The sequence below is a fragment of the Hydractinia symbiolongicarpus genome, chromosome 9, assembly GCF_029227915.1.
Source record: "Hydractinia symbiolongicarpus strain clone_291-10 chromosome 9, HSymV2.1, whole genome shotgun sequence".
Taxonomy (NCBI): Eukaryota; Metazoa; Cnidaria; class Hydrozoa; order Anthoathecata; family Hydractiniidae; genus Hydractinia; species Hydractinia symbiolongicarpus.
This window is the reverse complement of record NC_079883.1, coordinates 11,955,076-11,976,242: the sequence shown is the minus strand read 5'-3', so window position 1 is coordinate 11,976,242 and position 21,167 is coordinate 11,955,076. Positions and strand designations below refer to the sequence as shown.

At 40.2% G+C, this 21,167-nt stretch overlaps 13 non-coding genes across 13 annotated transcripts; 3 read left to right on the top strand and 10 right to left on the bottom strand.

Moving 5' to 3' along the window:
- The first annotated feature begins 3,173 nt into the window (after positions 1 to 3,173).
- On the top strand, positions 3,174 to 3,292 carry LOC130658429 (5S ribosomal RNA). The gene has a single exon (XR_008985644.1). It is a non-coding gene; the product is annotated as a 5S ribosomal RNA (ribosomal RNA).
- A 328-nt stretch (positions 3,293 to 3,620) lies between these two features.
- On the bottom strand, positions 3,621 to 3,785 carry LOC130660380 (U1 spliceosomal RNA). Its single transcript, XR_008987579.1, has one exon. It is a non-coding gene; the product is annotated as a U1 spliceosomal RNA (small nuclear RNA).
- Positions 3,786 to 3,970: 185 nt separating this feature from the next.
- LOC130661426 (U2 spliceosomal RNA) lies at positions 3,971 to 4,162 on the bottom strand. Its single transcript, XR_008988619.1, has one exon. It is a non-coding gene; the product is annotated as a U2 spliceosomal RNA (small nuclear RNA).
- Positions 4,163 to 4,484: 322 nt separating this feature from the next.
- Trnar-acg (transfer RNA arginine (anticodon ACG)) lies at positions 4,485 to 4,557 on the bottom strand. Its single transcript has one exon. It is a non-coding gene; the product is annotated as a tRNA-Arg (tRNA).
- A 4,468-nt stretch (positions 4,558 to 9,025) lies between these two features.
- LOC130658428 (5S ribosomal RNA) lies at positions 9,026 to 9,144 on the top strand. The gene has a single exon (XR_008985643.1). It is a non-coding gene; the product is annotated as a 5S ribosomal RNA (ribosomal RNA).
- A 328-nt stretch (positions 9,145 to 9,472) lies between these two features.
- Positions 9,473 to 9,637, bottom strand: LOC130660379 (U1 spliceosomal RNA). The gene has a single exon (XR_008987578.1). It is a non-coding gene; the product is annotated as a U1 spliceosomal RNA (small nuclear RNA).
- Positions 9,638 to 9,822: 185 nt separating this feature from the next.
- Positions 9,823 to 10,014, bottom strand: LOC130661503 (U2 spliceosomal RNA). The gene has a single exon (XR_008988695.1). It is a non-coding gene; the product is annotated as a U2 spliceosomal RNA (small nuclear RNA).
- Positions 10,015 to 10,336: 322 nt separating this feature from the next.
- Trnar-acg (transfer RNA arginine (anticodon ACG)) lies at positions 10,337 to 10,409 on the bottom strand. The gene has a single exon. It is a non-coding gene; the product is annotated as a tRNA-Arg (tRNA).
- A 4,610-nt stretch (positions 10,410 to 15,019) lies between these two features.
- Positions 15,020 to 15,184, bottom strand: LOC130660378 (U1 spliceosomal RNA). The gene has a single exon (XR_008987577.1). It is a non-coding gene; the product is annotated as a U1 spliceosomal RNA (small nuclear RNA).
- Positions 15,185 to 15,369: 185 nt separating this feature from the next.
- On the bottom strand, positions 15,370 to 15,561 carry LOC130661425 (U2 spliceosomal RNA). The gene has a single exon (XR_008988618.1). It is a non-coding gene; the product is annotated as a U2 spliceosomal RNA (small nuclear RNA).
- Positions 15,562 to 15,883: 322 nt separating this feature from the next.
- Positions 15,884 to 15,956, bottom strand: Trnar-acg (transfer RNA arginine (anticodon ACG)). Its single transcript has one exon. It is a non-coding gene; the product is annotated as a tRNA-Arg (tRNA).
- Positions 15,957 to 20,423: 4,467 nt separating this feature from the next.
- On the top strand, positions 20,424 to 20,542 carry LOC130658427 (5S ribosomal RNA). Its single transcript, XR_008985642.1, has one exon. It is a non-coding gene; the product is annotated as a 5S ribosomal RNA (ribosomal RNA).
- A 328-nt stretch (positions 20,543 to 20,870) lies between these two features.
- LOC130660377 (U1 spliceosomal RNA) lies at positions 20,871 to 21,035 on the bottom strand. The gene has a single exon (XR_008987576.1). It is a non-coding gene; the product is annotated as a U1 spliceosomal RNA (small nuclear RNA).
- Positions 21,036 to 21,167: the final 132 nt, after the last annotated feature.

Genomic DNA, 21,167 nt, shown 5'->3' with positions numbered 1-21,167 from the left:
TAAATTTCTTATTTTCTTGCTTTTACTTTTCTTGCCCTTCATATTTTTAACATTGTCAAACTTTATGTAGCATAAAATTTTTATGTAGCATAAAATTTAAACAGAAAGCAGGACAAAGTTTGATATAAAAAGCTAGCCGTAATATTTTTTATGGATGTGTGGCTATAAAAATAGCCGTTTTTTGTTTGGTAAGATGCTTAGGCACGTTCCCCACGAATTCTTCTTGCCAACTGGATGTCTTTAGGCATGATTGTAACTCGTTTTGCGTGAATGGCACACAAGTTAGTATCCTCGAACAAGCCAACAAGGTACGCTTCAGAAGCCTCTTGCAGAGCCATAACGGCTGTGCTCTGGAATCGCAGATCTGTTTTGAAGTCCTGAGCAATTTCTCGCACAAGACGCTGGAAAGGCAACTTGCGGATCAAGAGCTCGGTTGACTTCTGGTATCTTCTGATTTCTCTGAGAGCAACTGTACCAGGTCTGTAACGATGTGGTTTTTTCACTCCTCCAGTAGCTGGTGCGCTTTTCCTCGCAGCTTTAGTGGCGAGTTGTTTTCGTGGAGCCTTTCCTCCAGTAGATTTACGTGCAGTTTGCTTTGTACGAGCCATATTTTAAGAAGTCGATGTAGTACGGATACACAAGACGGTCTAAAATGCACTATCGCGCCAAAGTTTTATTTCTCATATTGATTGACAGCTAAGGTTCAAAACAAACCATTTGATTGGTGCTAAGAAAGTAATTTCTGATTGGCTGCATAATGACATTACGCTCATTACTTTAACATTTTTATAAAATCTGTGTTTTTTGGCTACGGGAAAACGGCTGTATCTTCTGATACACAAAAGCTTTTGACTTTTTTTTTTTTTAGTAAGTAGCAGAAGGTTTGGCGAATTCCAACGATGCCAAATTTATTGCCTTACTGAAACATTAAGACCACGAATTTTTAAAAAAACTACAGTTTTACTTAAAAAAATGTACAAAATGTTCGGAACATTTTGTAATGACGCAACTCTATTGGTTAATTAGGGTGTTTCCACGAGCAGTAGGTAATTTTATGGCCTCTTTTTAAAGCTGTCTGAATTCTGTTAACTCAAACGTTGTTTTTGTACTCGTTCTGTACGCAACTATATCAATATGTCTGGACGCGGAAAAGGAGGTAAAGGATTGGGAAAAGGAGGTGCTAAACGTCACCGAAAAATTCTTCGTGATAACATTCAGGGAATCACAAAACCTGCTATTCGGCGTCTTGCTCGACGAGGTGGTGTCAAACGTATCTCTGGCCTTATCTATGAGGAAACCAGAGGTGTACTGAAGGTTTTCTTAGAGAATGTTATTCGTGATGCTGTAACCTACACAGAGCACGCTAAACGCAAGACCGTTACCGCTATGGATGTTGTTTATGCCTTAAAACGTCAAGGAAGAACTCTTTACGGATTCGGAGGTTAAGCGTTGTCATTGCTCAACAAAAACGGCTATTTTTATAGCCACAAATCTTTTAAAACATTACTTTGTGCACGCTTCCAAATTACACAATGTGTAAAGTCTTGTCACAGTTACATTTATTGCTATACGATACTATGTCATATATGACACAAAAAAAATTTAGAAATACTTTGTAGGGTTAATTTGCCTGGGAGTGTTTCCGTGAAAAGCTGGGTTAAGTTAAATGTAAGCAATAACATGGATCAATGTACTTGTCTTTTCTGCAAGTACAGCTAATAATACGTATGAAAAGTGAAGCTAATCCACACACACATGGGGAAGTATTTTAAATGTAGGCTAGTGTTCTTAAGCACATTATTTAGAAGTTTTATTAACTTCGGTTAACTTGTAGTGACGCCAAGTAAATGTTTTTTTAAAGATGTGTGGTCTTAAAAAAGACCGTTTGTGTTTGGTAGACGTTGGTTTACTTGCTGCTTGTGTATTTTGTGACGGCTTTTGTTCCTTCACTGACTGCGTGTTTTGCAAGTTCTCCAGGCAAGAGAAGACGTACTGCGGTTTGAATTTCACGAGAAGAGATGGTCGACTTTTTGTTTTGAAGAGCCAAACGCGAAGCTTCGGAAGCAATGCGCTCAAAGATGTCGTTGACAAATGAGTTCATGATGCTCATAGCTTTGCTTGAAACTCCGACATCTGGGTGAACTTGTTTCAAAACATTGTAGATGTAAATAGCATAACTTTCCTTTCTCTTTCTCTTGCGTTTCTTTTCACCAGTTCCACCAATCTTTCCTCCTTTTTTGCCGGCTCTTTTTTCACCTTTCTTGGCTACTTTAGGTGCCTGTTTTCCTCCTTTAGCTGCTGCGTCAGACATGGTTAAAAATTTTTGCTACTTAACTTGTAAATAAGCATTAAACTGCAAGTCAAAACTTTTTGTTTATAAGTAAAAAAATCGGATCGAATTCGATCCGAAAACGCCGATACGCAATTTAATTGGTTAAAAAAAAAATCTTTTGTTTAATACTTAATTATGATTGGTTAAAAAAACATGATTTCGATCCTATTTTTATGATGAAAAAACGAGTAAAGTTTATTTCGTTAACACTTACGTTAAATATTCGTACGTTTTTGTATTAACTTACAAATCAAATCGCAGTTATGTCTGGACGTGGAAAAGGTGGAAAAGCTAAGGCTAAAGCCAAGACAAGATCCTCAAGAGCTGGACTTCAATTTCCAGTCGGTAGAGTGCATAGATTCCTTCGTAGAGGGCACTATGCTAACCGAATTGGATCTGGAGCACCAGTTTACTTAGCAGCCGTCTTGGAATATTTATCTGCTGAGATATTGGAGTTGGCTGGTAACGCAGCAAGAGACAACAAAAAAGCTAGGATTATTCCAAGACATTTACAATTGGCTGTTCGTAATGATGAAGAATTAAACAAACTTTTGAGCGGTGTAACCATTGCAGCTGGTGGTGTTTTGCCAAACATTCAAGCTGTCTTACTCCCAAAGAAGAACGACAAAGGACAGAAGAAGTAAACCGCTACACTCAGAAAACAACGGCTATTTTTATAGCCACACATCTTTAAAAAAACATTGTTTTTTTCACAAAACTATAACCTTAAAGTCTAATAGATAATCCATGCATACGCCTTGTCCTAAGTAACTCAAAGAAATTAAATAAAAAAATTTGATCACAACGTCAAAATAAATTGCACGTATTTGCACCTACTAATGTCTACGGCCATACCACGATGAACACACCCGTTCTCGTCTGATCACGGAAGTTAAGCATCGTCGGGCCGGGATAGTACTTGGATGGGGGACCGCCTGGGAACTCCCGGTGTCGTAGGCTTTTCATTTTCATTTGCTGTGATATATTTCTTGTTATAACAATTAAGGAACGTGGCGGTTGTTGAAAGTGTTTCCTATGACATTTTCCTACGACATTTTCAGGTGATAGTACGAGAAAAAAGAGCTTTCAAATGCATACAAACTCGATCTATTGCCGATCATCCAATAACCCTGACGGAATGGCAAATAAAATAAAATTCCGCCGCCTTCCGAGGACTTATATCGCAATCACGTTTCGTAACAGCCAAGCGAGGTTTTACCTTAGCGTTTAAGTCACCACCGACATTTGGCCGCGCAACTTTTCTAAGCTCATTCATTTTGACTTAAGGAGGGGGCGAGCGCGGACGCAGGCCCCCACTACCAGAAATTGTACGGTCGAGTTACTGACGTTTGCAGTAATCGCAGAGGTCAGCCCAAGCGTAGTGCAATGCAAGAGCCTCACTCTGGAAGAAAACCCTCATTGATCAGTCTTTACTTCCCCGTCAGGTAAGTATGAGTTGGAACTGCACCGTAGCATGAGGGTACCCTTCAAAGTTTGTTAATGCTTGTGGCTTGAGTGTGTTATAAACTGCCGTGTCGCGGGGCATAGGCTGTATTCTCCCCCAGTGTACGCGTTTTGTTCCCGCCGTAGACTATGCAGAGTGCCGTCGGAAAGAGGACTGCTATTATTCTTTTATTGCTTATGTGGGCCGCCATCGGTAATAGTGCAACACCAAGGCAACCCGTGGTCACGGCGTGAATGAATCCACCTCCATGACCCAAGGCCAAAAATCAGATTAATATACTGACCATTCAGAGAATGGCCTACCAGATATTAAACTGATAAGAACAGATACTACACTTGATCTTAGCCATTAGGCCGAGAAGCGATAAAGAACAAGCGTTGCCATGATAGGCATCGTCCACACACCGTAACTGCTTGTGGAGCATGTCACGTTACTGTAAAGCTTACAACTGTCACCGCGTACGGATGGACGGCGACATAGTAAAAATCACGGCTGTTGATTTAGCCGTAGGATGGAGAGCGACTGTAGCAAGTGGATGGTAACTTACATGAATGCTAACAAAGGCGACGATACTAAGTGCGTGATATTACTTTCCAATATGTCTGCGTACATTCCGTTTATCAACGCATTACGCCAGAACGTGCGCGCGCGTTACACAGTAGACCATGCAGCCGAAATGCGACAGTGCGACCCTGCCAGGAGTCGAACCTGGAATCCCCTGATTCGTAGTCAGATGCCTTATCCATTGGGCCACAGGGCCATGCTTATGACTTCGCCCCATCGTCATTTTGGCTTGCGCATTCGTTTTACTTACGACAGAATTCTTCGTGTTTGTAGCCATGAAAGAAAGGGACTTCTGTGAGTGAATTTTTTTACTGTGGTCTAATAAAAAAGTCGAAACGCAGTGCCCAATATATGAATTGCTCCTAATAGCCGGAAACAGGCCGTGTCGATGATGTAGGCCGACATACGCAACGCAAACCAAAGAACGCTTTATGAAAATCCTAACACGAGCGCGGAAGAAGCCCAAATTAACAGACTAGATGTAATGCTGAAGACCTCAAACTCCAGCAGCTTCTCTTGCAGACTATTGCGTCGTACTACAAATAAAAATTAACATGCTTTCGCATAGTCGCGGCACCCAAAACGGACATTATACGATGTACAGAAACACACATTTCTCTTTTCGCGCCAAATCAATTCCCGGGAGTGGTACTTTTACGTCCGCATACTTCGCACCGTCTTAAATTATATCTCATTTACACGGTAATGTTTAGTATACTTCTACTGTGATAACAAGCATCGTTTATCGTTGGATTGTTGTAAGAAAACATTAAAAATGAGTGAAGCAGCTTCTCCAAAGAAAATCGCACCCAAGAAGAAACCTGCTGCAAAGAAGACAGCTGATCACCCTAAATATGTGGACATGATCAAGGCTGCTATCGCTACCCTAAAGGAACGCGGTGGTTCATCTCGCCAAGCTATTACAAAATATATTCATGCAAATTACAAAGTTGCTGAAAACTCAGATCATCATCTGAAAATGGCTCTTAAACGAGGAGTAACATCAGGCGATTTGATTCAAACTAAAGGCACTGGTGCTTCTGGATCATTCAAGCTAGGTCAGGTAAAAAAAGAAAAACCTAAGAAAAAGGCCGCAGCAAAAAAGCCAACGGCAAAGAAGCCTACTGCAAAGAAAAGTACACCAAAAAAGAAGCCAGCAAAGAAGAGCACGCCAAAGAAAGCAGCAAAGAAGCCTGCCACAAAGAAAGCCTCGGCTAAGAAACCAGCAGCTAAGAAACCCACAAAGAAGCCTGTTGCTAAAAAACCTGCAGCAAAGAAGGTCAAAAAGACTCCCAAAAAGGCAGCAAAGAAGACCGCAAAAAAATAATTTGTGTGTATCTGGCTATTACATTAACAAACGGCTATTTTTATAGCCACACATTTACAAAAAAACATTATCTTGGTACAAAGTTAAACTTGTTTAAGTCACTTAAACAGTTAAAAAAGAGTAAATTTAAGATTAGATTCCCTAAGTTTAAGTATTTTCGTTTTTAAATTTCTTATTTTCTTGCTTTTACTTTTCTTGCCCTTCATATTTTTAACATTGTCAAACTTTATGTAGCATAAAATTTTTATGTAGCATAAAATTTAAACAGAAAGCAGGACAAAGTTTGATATAAAAAGCTAGCCGTAATATTTTTTATGGATGTGTGGCTATAAAAATAGCCGTTTTTTGTTTGGTAAGATGCTTAGGCACGTTCCCCACGAATTCTTCTTGCCAACTGGATGTCTTTAGGCATGATTGTAACTCGTTTTGCGTGAATGGCACACAAGTTAGTATCCTCGAACAAGCCAACAAGGTACGCTTCAGAAGCCTCTTGCAGAGCCATAACGGCTGTGCTCTGGAATCGCAGATCTGTTTTGAAGTCCTGAGCAATTTCTCGCACAAGACGCTGGAAAGGCAACTTGCGGATCAAGAGCTCGGTTGACTTCTGGTATCTTCTGATTTCTCTGAGAGCAACTGTACCAGGTCTGTAACGATGTGGTTTTTTCACTCCTCCAGTAGCTGGTGCGCTTTTCCTCGCAGCTTTAGTGGCGAGTTGTTTTCGTGGAGCCTTTCCTCCAGTAGATTTACGTGCAGTTTGCTTTGTACGAGCCATATTTTAAGAAGTCGATGTAGTACGGATACACAAGACGGTCTAAAATGCACTATCGCGCCAAAGTTTTATTTCTCATATTGATTGACAGCTAAGGTTCAAAACAAACCATTTGATTGGTGCTAAGAAAGTAATTTCTGATTGGCTGCATAATGACATTACGCTCATTACTTTAACATTTTTATAAAATCTGTGTTTTTTGGCTACGGGAAAACGGCTGTATCTTCTGATACACAAAAGCTTTTGACTTTTTTTTTTTTTAGTAAGTAGCAGAAGGTTTGGCGAATTCCAACGATGCCAAATTTATTGCCTTACTGAAACATTAAGACCACGAATTTTTAAAAAAACTACAGTTTTACTTAAAAAAATGTACAAAATGTTCGGAACATTTTGTAATGACGCAACTCTATTGGTTAATTAGGGTGTTTCCACGAGCAGTAGGTAATTTTATGGCCTCTTTTTAAAGCTGTCTGAATTCTGTTAACTCAAACGTTGTTTTTGTACTCGTTCTGTACGCAACTATATCAATATGTCTGGACGCGGAAAAGGAGGTAAAGGATTGGGAAAAGGAGGTGCTAAACGTCACCGAAAAATTCTTCGTGATAACATTCAGGGAATCACAAAACCTGCTATTCGGCGTCTTGCTCGACGAGGTGGTGTCAAACGTATCTCTGGCCTTATCTATGAGGAAACCAGAGGTGTACTGAAGGTTTTCTTAGAGAATGTTATTCGTGATGCTGTAACCTACACAGAGCACGCTAAACGCAAGACCGTTACCGCTATGGATGTTGTTTATGCCTTAAAACGTCAAGGAAGAACTCTTTACGGATTCGGAGGTTAAGCGTTGTCATTGCTCAACAAAAACGGCTATTTTTATAGCCACAAATCTTTTAAAACATTACTTTGTGCACGCTTCCAAATTACACAATGTGTAAAGTCTTGTCACAGTTACATTTATTGCTATACGATACTATGTCATATATGACACAAAAAAAATTTAGAAATACTTTGTAGGGTTAATTTGCCTGGGAGTGTTTCCGTGAAAAGCTGGGTTAAGTTAAATGTAAGCAATAACATGGATCAATGTACTTGTCTTTTCTGCAAGTACAGCTAATAATACGTATGAAAAGTGAAGCTAATCCACACACACATGGGGAAGTATTTTAAATGTAGGCTAGTGTTCTTAAGCACATTATTTAGAAGTTTTATTAACTTCGGTTAACTTGTAGTGACGCCAAGTAAATGTTTTTTTAAAGATGTGTGGTCTTAAAAAAGACCGTTTGTGTTTGGTAGACGTTGGTTTACTTGCTGCTTGTGTATTTTGTGACGGCTTTTGTTCCTTCACTGACTGCGTGTTTTGCAAGTTCTCCAGGCAAGAGAAGACGTACTGCGGTTTGAATTTCACGAGAAGAGATGGTCGACTTTTTGTTTTGAAGAGCCAAACGCGAAGCTTCGGAAGCAATGCGCTCAAAGATGTCGTTGACAAATGAGTTCATGATGCTCATAGCTTTGCTTGAAACTCCGACATCTGGGTGAACTTGTTTCAAAACATTGTAGATGTAAATAGCATAACTTTCCTTTCTCTTTCTCTTGCGTTTCTTTTCACCAGTTCCACCAATCTTTCCTCCTTTTTTGCCGGCTCTTTTTTCACCTTTCTTGGCTACTTTAGGTGCCTGTTTTCCTCCTTTAGCTGCTGCGTCAGACATGGTTAAAAATTTTTGCTACTTAACTTGTAAATAAGCATTAAACTGCAAGTCAAAACTTTTTGTTTATAAGTAAAAAAATCGGATCGAATTCGATCCGAAAACGCCGATACGCAATTTAATTGGTTAAAAAAAAAATCTTTTGTTTAATACTTAATTATGATTGGTTAAAAAAACATGATTTCGATCCTATTTTTATGATGAAAAAACGAGTAAAGTTTATTTCGTTAACACTTACGTTAAATATTCGTACGTTTTTGTATTAACTTACAAATCAAATCGCAGTTATGTCTGGACGTGGAAAAGGTGGAAAAGCTAAGGCTAAAGCCAAGACAAGATCCTCAAGAGCTGGACTTCAATTTCCAGTCGGTAGAGTGCATAGATTCCTTCGTAGAGGGCACTATGCTAACCGAATTGGATCTGGAGCACCAGTTTACTTAGCAGCCGTCTTGGAATATTTATCTGCTGAGATATTGGAGTTGGCTGGTAACGCAGCAAGAGACAACAAAAAAGCTAGGATTATTCCAAGACATTTACAATTGGCTGTTCGTAATGATGAAGAATTAAACAAACTTTTGAGCGGTGTAACCATTGCAGCTGGTGGTGTTTTGCCAAACATTCAAGCTGTCTTACTCCCAAAGAAGAACGACAAAGGACAGAAGAAGTAAACCGCTACACTCAGAAAACAACGGCTATTTTTATAGCCACACATCTTTAAAAAAACATTGTTTTTTTCACAAAACTATAACCTTAAAGTCTAATAGATAATCCATGCATACGCCTTGTCCTAAGTAACTCAAAGAAATTAAATAAAAAAATTTGATCACAACGTCAAAATAAATTGCACGTATTTGCACCTACTAATGTCTACGGCCATACCACGATGAACACACCCGTTCTCGTCTGATCACGGAAGTTAAGCATCGTCGGGCCGGGATAGTACTTGGATGGGGGACCGCCTGGGAACTCCCGGTGTCGTAGGCTTTTCATTTTCATTTGCTGTGATATATTTCTTGTTATAACAATTAAGGAACGTGGCGGTTGTTGAAAGTGTTTCCTATGACATTTTCCTACGACATTTTCAGGTGATAGTACGAGAAAAAAGAGCTTTCAAATGCATACAAACTCGATCTATTGCCGATCATCCAATAACCCTGACGGAATGGCAAATAAAATAAAATTCCGCCGCCTTCCGAGGACTTATATCGCAATCACGTTTCGTAACAGCCAAGCGAGGTTTTACCTTAGCGTTTAAGTCACCACCGACATTTGGCCGCGCAACTTTTCTAAGCTCATTCATTTTGACTTAAGGAGGGGGCGAGCGCGGACGCAGGCCCCCACTACCAGAAATTGTACGGTCGAGTTACTGACGTTTGCAGTAATCGCAGAGGTCAGCCCAAGCGTAGTGCAATGCAAGAGCCTCACTCTGGAAGAAAACCCTCATTGATCAGTCTTTACTTCCCCGTCAGGTAAGTATGAGTTGGAACTGCACCGTAGCATGAGGGTACCCTTCAAAGTTTGTTAATGCTTGTGGCTTGAGTGTGTTATAAACTGCCGTGTCGCGGGGCATAGGCTGTATTCTCCCCCAGTGTACGCGTTTTGTTCCCGCCGTAGACTATGCAGAGTGCCGTCGGAAAGAGGACTGCTATTATTCTTTTATTGCTTATGTGGGCCGCCATCGGTAATAGTGCAACACCAAGGCAACCCGTGGTCACGGCGTGAATGAATCCACCTCCATGACCCAAGGCCAAAAATCAGATTAATATACTGACCATTCAGAGAATGGCCTACCAGATATTAAACTGATCAGAACAGATACTACACTTGATCTTAGCCATTAGGCCGAGAAGCGATAAAGAACAAGCGTTGCCATGATAGGCATCGTCCACACACCGTAACTGCTTGTGGAGCATGTCACGTTACTGTAAAGCTTACAACTGTCACCGCGTACGGATGGACGGCGACATAGTAAAAATCACGGCTGTTGATTTAGCCGTAGGATGGAGAGCGACTGTAGCGAGTGGATGGTAACTTACATGAATGCTAACAAAGGCGACGATACTAAGTGCGTGATATTACTTTCCAATATGTCTGCGTACATTCCGTTTATCAACGCATTACGCCAGCACGTGCGCGCGCGTTACACAGTAGACCATGCAGCCGAAATGCGACAGTGCGACCCTGCCAGGAGTCGAACCTGGAATCCCCTGATTCGTAGTCAGATGCCTTATCCATTGGGCCACAGGGCCATGCTTATGACTTCGCCCCATCGTCATTTTGGCTTGCGCATTCGTTTTACTTACGACAGAATTCTTCGTGTTTGTAGCCATGAAAGAAAGGGACTTCTGTGAGTGAATTTTTTTACTGTGGTCTAATAAAAAAGTCGAAACGCAGTGCCCAATATATGAATTGCTCCTAATAGCCGGAAACAGGCCGTGTCGATGATGTAGGCCGACATACGCAACGCAAACCAAAGAACGCTTTATGAAAATCCTAACACGAGCGCGGAAGAAGCCCAAATTAACAGACTAGATGTAATGCTGAAGACCTCAAACTCCAGCAGCTTCTCTTGCAGACTATTGCGTCGTACTACAAATAAAAATTAACATGCTTTCGCATAGTCGCGGCACCCAAAACGGACATTATACGATGTACAGAAACACACATTTCTGTTTTCGCGCCAAATCAATTCCCGGGAGTGGTACTTTTACGTCCGCATACTTCGCACCGTCTTAAATTATATCTCATTTACACGGTAATGTTTAGTATACTTCTACTGTGATAACAAGCATCGTTTATCGTTGGATTGTTGTAAGAAAACATTAAAAATGAGTGAAGCAGCTTCTCCAAAGAAAATCGCACCCAAGAAGAAACCTGCTGCAAAGAAGACAGCTGATCACCCTAAATATGTGGACATGATCAAGGCTGCTATCGCTACCCTAAAGGAACGCGGTGGTTCATCTCGCCAAGCTATTACAAAATATATTCATGCAAATTACAAAGTTGCTGAAAACTCAGATCATCATCTGAAAATGGCTCTTAAACGAGGAGTAACATCAGGCGATTTGATTCAAACTAAAGGCACTGGTGCTTCTGGATCATTCAAGCTAGGTCAGGTAAAAAAAGAAAAACCTAAGAAAAAGGCCGCAGCAAAAAAGCCAACGGCAAAGAAGCCTACTGCAAAGAAAAGTACACCAAAAAAGAAGCCAGCAAAGAAGAGCACGCCAAAGAAAGCAGCAAAGAAGCCTGCCACAAAGAAAGCCTCGGCTAAGAAACCAGCAGCTAAGAAACCCACAAAGAAGCCTGTTGCTAAAAAACCTGCAGCAAAGAAGGTCAAAAAGACTCCCAAAAAGGCAGCAAAGAAGACCGCAAAAAAATAATTTGTGTGTATCTGGCTATTACATTAACAAACGGCTATTTTTATAGCCACACATTTACAAAAAAACATTATCTTGGTACAAAGTTAAACTTGTTTAAGTCACTTAAACAGTTAAAAAAGAGTAAATTTAAGATTAGATTCCCTAAGTTTAAGTATTTTCGTTTTTAAATTTCTTATTTTCTTGCTTTTACTTTTCTTGCCCTTCATATTTTTAACATTGTCAAACTTTATGTAGCATAAAATTTTTATGTAGCATAAAATTTAAACAGAAAGCAGGACAAAGTTTGATATAAAAAGCTAGCCGTAATATTTTTTATGGATGTGTGGCTATAAAAATAGCCGTTTTTTGTTTGGTAAGATGCTTAGGCACGTTCCCCACGAATTCTTCTTGCCAACTGGATGTCTTTAGGCATGATTGTAACTCGTTTTGCGTGAATGGCACACAAGTTAGTATCCTCGAACAAGCCAACAAGGTACGCTTCAGAAGCCTCTTGCAGAGCCATAACGGCTGTGCTCTGGAATCGCAGATCTGTTTTGAAGTCCTGAGCAATTTCTCGCACAAGACGCTGGAAAGGCAACTTGCGGATCAAGAGCTCGGTTGACTTCTGGTATCTTCTGATTTCTCTGAGAGCAACTGTACCAGGTCTGTAACGATGTGGTTTTTTCACTCCTCCAGTAGCTGGTGCGCTTTTCCTCGCAGCTTTAGTGGCGAGTTGTTTTCGTGGAGCCTTTCCTCCAGTAGATTTACGTGCAGTTTGCTTTGTACGAGCCATATTTTAAGAAGTCGATGTAGTACGGATACACAAGACGGTCTAAAATGCACTATCGCGCCAAAGTTTTATTTCTCATATTGATTGACAGCTAAGGTTCAAAACAAACCATTTGATTGGTGCTAAGAAAGTAATTTCTGATTGGCTGCATAATGACATTACGCTCATTACTTTAACATTTTTATAAAATCTGTGTTTTTTGGCTACGGGAAAACGGCTGTATCTTCTGATACACAAAAGCTTTTGACTTTTTTTTTTTTTAGTAAGTAGCAGAAGGTTTGGCGAATTCCAACGATGCCAAATTTATTGCCTTACTGAAACATTAAGACCACGAATTTTTAAAAAAACTACAGTTTTACTTAAAAAAATGTACAAAATGTTCGGAACATTTTGTAATGACGCAACTCTATTGGTTAATTAGGGTGTTTCCACGAGCAGTAGGTAATTTTATGGCCTCTTTTTAAAGCTGTCTGAATTCTGTTAACTCAAACGTTGTTTTTGTACTCGTTCTGTACGCAACTATATCAATATGTCTGGACGCGGAAAAGGAGGTAAAGGATTGGGAAAAGGAGGTGCTAAACGTCACCGAAAAATTCTTCGTGATAACATTCAGGGAATCACAAAACCTGCTATTCGGCGTCTTGCTCGACGAGGTGGTGTCAAACGTATCTCTGGCCTTATCTATGAGGAAACCAGAGGTGTACTGAAGGTTTTCTTAGAGAATGTTATTCGTGATGCTGTAACCTACACAGAGCACGCTAAACGCAAGACCGTTACCGCTATGGATGTTGTTTATGCCTTAAAACGTCAAGGAAGAACTCTTTACGGATTCGGAGGTTAAGCGTTGTCATTGCTCAACAAAAACGGCTATTTTTATAGCCACAAATCTTTTAAAACATTACTTTGTGCACGCTTCCAAATTACACAATGTGTAAAGTCTTGTCACAGTTACATTTATTGCTATACGATACTATGTCATATATGACACAAAAAAAATTTAGAAATACTTTGTAGGGTTAATTTGCCTGGGAGTGTTTCCGTGAAAAGCTGGGTTAAGTTAAATGTAAGCAATAACATGGATCAATGTACTTGTCTTTTCTGCAAGTACAGCTAATAATACGTATGAAAAGTGAAGCTAATCCACACACACATGGGGAAGTATTTTAAATGTAGGCTAGTGTTCTTAAGCACATTATTTAGAAGTTTTATTAACTTCGGTTAACTTGTAGTGACGCCAAGTAAATGTTTTTTTAAAGATGTGTGGTCTTAAAAAAGACCGTTTGTGTTTGGTAGACGTTGGTTTACTTGCTGCTTGTGTATTTTGTGACGGCTTTTGTTCCTTCACTGACTGCGTGTTTTGCAAGTTCTCCAGGCAAGAGAAGACGTACTGCGGTTTGAATTTCACGAGAAGAGATGGTCGACTTTTTGTTTTGAAGAGCCAAACGCGAAGCTTCGGAAGCAATGCGCTCAAAGATGTCGTTGACAAATGAGTTCATGATGCTCATAGCTTTGCTTGAAACTCCGACATCTGGGTGAACTTGTTTCAAAACATTGTAGATGTAAATAGCATAACTTTCCTTTCTCTTTCTCTTGCGTTTCTTTTCACCTGTTCCACCAATCTTTCCTCCTTTTTTGCCGGCTCTTTTTTCACCTTTCTTGGCTACTTTAGGTGCCTGTTTTCCTCCTTTAGCTGCTGCGTCAGACATGGTTAAAAATTTTTGCTACTTAACTTGTAAATAAGCATTAAACTGCAAGTCAAAACTTTTTGTTTATAAGTAAAAAAATCGGATCGAATTCGATCCGAAAACGCCGATACGCAATTTAATTGGTTAAAAAAAAAATCTTTTGTTTAATACTTAATTATGATTGGTTAAAAAAACATGATTTCGATCCTATTTTTATGATGAAAAAACGAGTAAAGTTTATTTCGTTAACACTTACGTTAAATATTCGTACGTTTTTGTATTAACTTACAAATCAAATCGCAGTTATGTCTGGACGTGGAAAAGGTGGAAAAGCTAAGGCTAAAGCCAAGACAAGATCCTCAAGAGCTGGACTTCAATTTCCAGTCGGTAGAGTGCATAGATTCCTTCGTAGAGGGCACTGTGCTAACCGAATTGGATCTGGAGCACCAGTTTACTTAGCAGCCGTCTTGGAATATTTATCTGCTGAGATATTGGAGTTGGCTGGTAACGCAGCAAGAGACAACAAAAAAGCTAGGATTATTCCAAGACATTTACAATTGGCTGTTCGTAATGATGAAGAATTAAACAAACTTTTGAGCGGTGTAACCATTGCAGCTGGTGGTGTTTTGCCAAACATTCAAGCTGTCTTACTCCCAAAGAAGAACGACAAAGGACAGAAGAAGTAAACCGCTACACTCAGAAAACAACATATATATGATATATTTCTTGTTATAACAATTAAGGAACGTGGCGGTTGTTGAAAGTGTTTCCTATGACATTTTCCTACGACATTTTCAGGTGATAGTACGAGAAAAAAGAGCTTTCAAATGCATACAAACTCGATCTATTGCCGATCATCCAATAACCCTGACGGAATGGCAAATAAAATAAAATTCCGCCGCCTTCCGAGGACTTATATCGCAATCACGTTTCGTAACAGCCAAGCGAGGTTTTACCTTAGCGTTTAAGTCACCACCGACATTTGGCCGCGCAACTTTTCTAAGCTCATTCATTTTGACTTAAGGAGGGGGCGAGCGCGGACGCAGGCCCCCACTACCAGAAATTGTACGGTCGAGTTACTGACGTTTGCAGTAATCGCAGAGGTCAGCCCAAGCGTAGTGCAATGCAAGAGCCTCACTCTGGAAGAAAACCCTCATTGATCAGTCTTTACTTCCCCGTCAGGTAAGTATGAGTTGGAACTGCACCGTAGCATGAGGGTACCCTTCAAAGTTTGTTAATGCTTGTGGCTTGAGTGTGTTATAAACTGCCGTGTCGCGGGGCATAGGCTGTATTCTCCCCCAGTGTACGCGTTTTGTTCCCGCCGTAGACTATGCAGAGTGCCGTCGGAAAGAGGACTGCTATTATTCTTTTATTGCTTATGTGGGCCGCCATCGGTAATAGTGCAACACCAAGGCAACCCGTGGTCACGGCGTGAATGAATCCACCTCCATGACCCAAGGCCAAAAATCAGATTAATATACTGACCATTCAGAGAATGGCCTACCAGATATTAAACTGATAAGAACAGATACTACACTTGATCTTAGCCATTAGGCCGAGAAGCGATAAAGAACAAGCGTTGCCATGATAGGCATCGTCCACACACCGTAACTGCTTGTGGAGCATGTCACGTTACTGTAAAGCTTACAACTGTCACCGCGTACGGATGGACGGCGACATAGTAAAAATCACGGCTGTTGATTTAGCCGTAGGATGGAGAGCGACTGTAGCGAGTGGATGGTAACTTACATGAATGCTAACAAAGGCGACGATACTAAGTGCGTGATATTACTTTCCAATATGTCTGCGTACATTCCGTTTATCAACGCATTACGCCAGAACGTGCGCGCGCGTTACACAGTAGACCATGCAGCCGAAATGCGACAGTGCGACCCTGCCAGGAGTCGAACCTGGAATCCCCTGATTCGTAGTCAGATGCCTTATCCATTGGGCCACAGGGCCATGCTTATGACTTCGCCCCATCGTCATTTTGGCTTGCGCATTCGTTTTACTTACGACAGAATTCTTCGTGTTTGTAGCCATGAAAGAAAGGGACTTCTGTGAGTGAATTTTTTTACTGTGGTCTAATAAAAAAGTCGAAACGCAGTGCCCAATATATGAATTGCTCCTAATAGCCGGAAACAGGCCGTGTCGATGATGTAGGCCGACATACGCAACGCAAACCAAAGAACGCTTTATGAAAATCCTAACACGAGCGCGGAAGAAGCCCAAATTAACAGACTAGATGTAATGCTGAAGACCTCAAACTCCAGCAGCTTCTCTTGCAGACTATTGCGTCGTACTACAAATAAAAATTAACATGCTTTCGCATAGTCGCGGCACCCAAAACGGACATTATACGATGTACAGAAACACACATTTCTGTTTTCGCGCCAAATCAATTCCCGGGAGTGGTACTTTTACGTCCGCATACTTCGCACCGTCTTAAATTATATCTCATTTACACGGTAATGTTTAGTATACTTCTACTGTGATAACAAGCATCGTTTATCGTTGGATTGTTGTAAGAAAACATTAAAAATGAGTGAAGCAGCTTCTCCAAAGAAAATCGCACCCAAGAAGAAACCTGCTGCAAAGAAGACAGCTGATCACCCTAAATATGTGGACATGATCAAGGCTGCTATCGCTACCCTAAAGGAACGCGGTGGTTCATCTCGCCAAGCTATTACAAAATATATTCATGCAAATTACAAAGTTGCTGAAAACTCAGATCATCATCTGAAAATGGCTCTTAAACGAGGAGTAACATCAGGCGATTTGATTCAAACTAAAGGCACTGGTGCTTCTGGATCATTCAAGCTAGGTCAGGTAAAAAAAGAAAAACCTAAGAAAAAGGCCGCAGCAAAAAAGCCAACGGCAAAGAAGCCTACTGCAAAGAAAAGTACACCAAAAAAGAAGCCAGCAAAGAAGAGCACGCCAAAGAAAGCAGCAAAGAAGCCTGCCACAAAGAAAGCCTCGGCTAAGAAACCAGCAGCTAAGAAACCCACAAAGAAGCCTGTTGCTAAAAAACCTGCAGCAAAGAAGGTCAAAAAGACTCCCAAAAAGGCAGCAAAGAAGACCGCAAAAAAATAATTTGTGTGTATCTGGCTATTACATTAACAAACGGCTATTTTTATAGCCACACATTTACAAAAAAACATTATCTTGGTACAAAGTTAAACTTGTTTAAGTCACTTAAACAGTTAAAAAAGAGTAAATTTAAGATTAGATTCCCTAAGTTTAAGTATTTTCGTTTTTAAATTTCTTATTTTCTTGCTTTTACTTTTCTTGCCCTTCATATTTTTAACATTGTCAAACTTTATGTAGCATAAAATTTTTATGTAGCATAAAATTTAAACAGAAAGCAGGACAAAGTTTGATATAAAAAGCTAGCCGTAATATTTTTTATGGATGTGTGGCTATAAAAATAGCCGTTTTTTGTTTGGTAAGATGCTTAGGCACGTTCCCCACGAATTCTTCTTGCCAACTGGATGTCTTTAGGCATGATTGTAACTCGTTTTGCGTGAATGGCACACAAGTTAGTATCCTCGAACAAGCCAACAAGGTACGCTTCAGAAGCCTCTTGCAGAGCCATAACGGCTGTGCTCTGGAATCGCAGATCTGTTTTGAAGTCCTGAGCAATTTCTCGCACAAGACGCTGGAAAGGCAACTTGCGGATCAAGAGCTCGGTTGACTTCTGGTATCTTCTGATTTCTCTGAGAGCAACTGTACCAGGTCTGTAACGATGTGGTTTTTTCACTCCTCCAGTAGCTGGTGCGCTTTTCCTCGCAGCTTTAGTGGCGAGTTGTTTTCGTGGAGCCTTTCCTCCAGTAGATTTACGTGCAGTTTGCTTTGTACGAGCCATATTTTAAGAAGTCGATGTAGTACGGATACACAAGACGGTCTAAAATGCACTATCGCGCCAAAGTTTTATTTCTCATATTGATTGACAGCTAAGGTTCAAAACAAACCATTTGATTGGTGCTAAGAAAGTAATTTCTGATTGGCTGCATAATGACATTACGCTCATTACTTTAACATTTTTATAAAATCTGTGTTTTTTGGCTACGGGAAAACGGCTGTATCTTCTGATACACAAAAGCTTTTGACTTTTTTTTTTTTTAGTAAGTAGCAGAAGGTTTGGCGAATTCCAACGATGCCAAATTTATTGCCTTACTGAAACATTAAGACCACGAATTTTTAAAAAAACTACAGTTTTACTTAAAAAAATGTACAAAATGTTCGGAACATTTTGTAATGACGCAACTCTATTGGTTAATTAGGGTGTTTCCACGAGCAGTAGGTAATTTTATGGCCTCTTTTTAAAGCTGTCTGAATTCTGTTAACTCAAACGTTGTTTTTGTACTCGTTCTGTACGCAACTATATCAATATGTCTGGACGCGGAAAAGGAGGTAAAGGATTGGGAAAAGGAGGTGCTAAACGTCACCGAAAAATTCTTCGTGATAACATTCAGGGAATCACAAAACCTGCTATTCGGCGTCTTGCTCGACGAGGTGGTGTCAAACGTATCTCTGGCCTTATCTATGAGGAAACCAGAGGTGTACTGAAGGTTTTCTTAGAGAATGTTATTCGTGATGCTGTAACCTACACAGAGCACGCTAAACGCAAGACCGTTACCGCTATGGATGTTGTTTATGCCTTAAAACGTCAAGGAAGAACTCTTTACGGATTCGGAGGTTAAGCGTTGTCATTGCTCAACAAAAACGGCTATTTTTATAGCCACAAATCTTTTAAAACATTACTTTGTGCACGCTTCCAAATTACACAATGTGTAAAGTCTTGTCACAGTTACATTTATTGCTATACGATACTATGTCATATATGACACAAAAAAAATTTAGAAATACTTTGTAGGGTTAATTTGCCTGGGAGTGTTTCCGTGAAAAGCTGGGTTAAGTTAAATGTAAGCAATAACATGGATCAATGTACTTGTCTTTTCTGCAAGTACAGCTAATAATACGTATGAAAAGTGAAGCTAATCCACACACACATGGGGAAGTATTTTAAATGTAGGCTAGTGTTCTTAAGCACATTATTTAGAAGTTTTATTAACTTCGGTTAACTTGTAGTGACGCCAAGTAAATGTTTTTTTAAAGATGTGTGGTCTTAAAAAAGACCGTTTGTGTTTGGTAGACGTTGGTTTACTTGCTGCTTGTGTATTTTGTGACGGCTTTTGTTCCTTCACTGACTGCGTGTTTTGCAAGTTCTCCAGGCAAGAGAAGACGTACTGCGGTTTGAATTTCACGAGAAGAGATGGTCGACTTTTTGTTTTGAAGAGCCAAACGCGAAGCTTCGGAAGCAATGCGCTCAAAGATGTCGTTGACAAATGAGTTCATGATGCTCATAGCTTTGCTTGAAACTCCGACATCTGGGTGAACTTGTTTCAAAACATTGTAGATGTAAATAGCATAACTTTCCTTTCTCTTTCTCTTGCGTTTCTTTTCACCAGTTCCACCAATCTTTCCTCCTTTTTTGCCGGCTCTTTTTTCACCTTTCTTGGCTACTTTAGGTGCCTGTTTTCCTCCTTTAGCTGCTGCGTCAGACATGGTTAAAAATTTTTGCTACTTAACTTGTAAATAAGCATTAAACTGCAAGTCAAAACTTTTTGTTTATAAGTAAAAAAATCGGATCGAATTCGATCCGAAAACGCCGATACGCAATTTAATTGGTTAAAAAAAAAATCTTTTGTTTAATACTTAATTATGATTGGTTAAAAAAACATGATTTCGATCCTATTTTTATGATGAAAAAACGAGTAAAGTTTATTTCGTTAACACTTACGTTAAATATTCGTACGTTTTTGTATTAACTTACAAATCAAATCGCAGTTATGTCTGGACGTGGAAAAGGTGGAAAAGCTAAGGCTAAAGCCAAGACAAGATCCTCAAGAGCTGGACTTCAATTTCCAGTCGGTAGAGTGCATAGATTCCTTCGTAGAGGGCACTATGCTAACCGAATTGGATCTGGAGCACCAGTTTACTTAGCAGCCGTCTTGGAATATTTATCTGCTGAGATATTGGAGTTGGCTGGTAACGCAGCAAGAGACAACAAAAAAGCTAGGATTATTCCAAGACATTTACAATTGGCTGTTCGTAATGATGAAGAATTAAACAAACTTTTGAGCGGTGTAACCATTGCAGCTGGTGGTGTTTTGCCAAACATTCAAGCTGTCTTACTCCCAAAGAAGAACGACAAAGGACAGAAGAAGTAAACCGCTACACTCAGAAAACAACGGCTATTTTTATAGCCACACATCTTTAAAAAAACATTGTTTTTTCACAAAACTATAACCTTAAAGTCTAATAGATAATCCATGCATACGCCTTGTCCTAAGTAACTCAAAGAAATTAAATAAAAAAATTTGATCACAACGTCAAAATAAATTGCACGTATTTGCACCTACTAATGTCTACGGCCATACCACGATGAACACACCCGTTCTCGTCTGATCACGGAAGTTAAGCATCGTCGGGCCGGGATAGTACTTGGATGGGGGACCGCCTGGGAACTCCCGGTGTCGTAGGCTTTTCATTTTCATTTGCTGTGATATATTTCTTGTTATAACAATTAAGGAACGTGGCGGTTGTTGAAAGTGTTTCCTATGACATTTTCCTACGACATTTTCAGGTGATAGTACGAGAAAAAAGAGCTTTCAAATGCATACAAACTCGATCTATTGCCGATCATCCAATAACCCTGACGGAATGGCAAATAAAATAAAATTCCGCCGCCTTCCGAGGACTTATATCGCAATCACGTTTCGTAACAGCCAAGCGAGGTTTTAACTTAGCGTTTAAGTCACCACCGACATTTGGCCGCGCAACTTTTCTAAGCTCATTCATTTTGACTTAAGGAGGGGGCGAGCGCGGACGCAGGCCCCCACTACCAGAAATTGTACGGTCGAGTTACTGACGTTTGCAGTAATCGCAGAGGTCAGCCCAAGCGTAGTGCAATGCAAGAGCCTCACTCTGGAAGAAAACCCTCATTGATCAGTCTTTACTTCCCCGTCAGGTAAGTATGAGTTGGAACTGCACCGTAGCATGAGGGTACCCTTCAAAGTTTGTTAATGCTTGTGGCTTGAGTGTGTTATAAACTGCCGTGTCGCGGGGCATAGGCTGTATTCTCCCCCAGTGTACGCGTTTTGTTCCCGC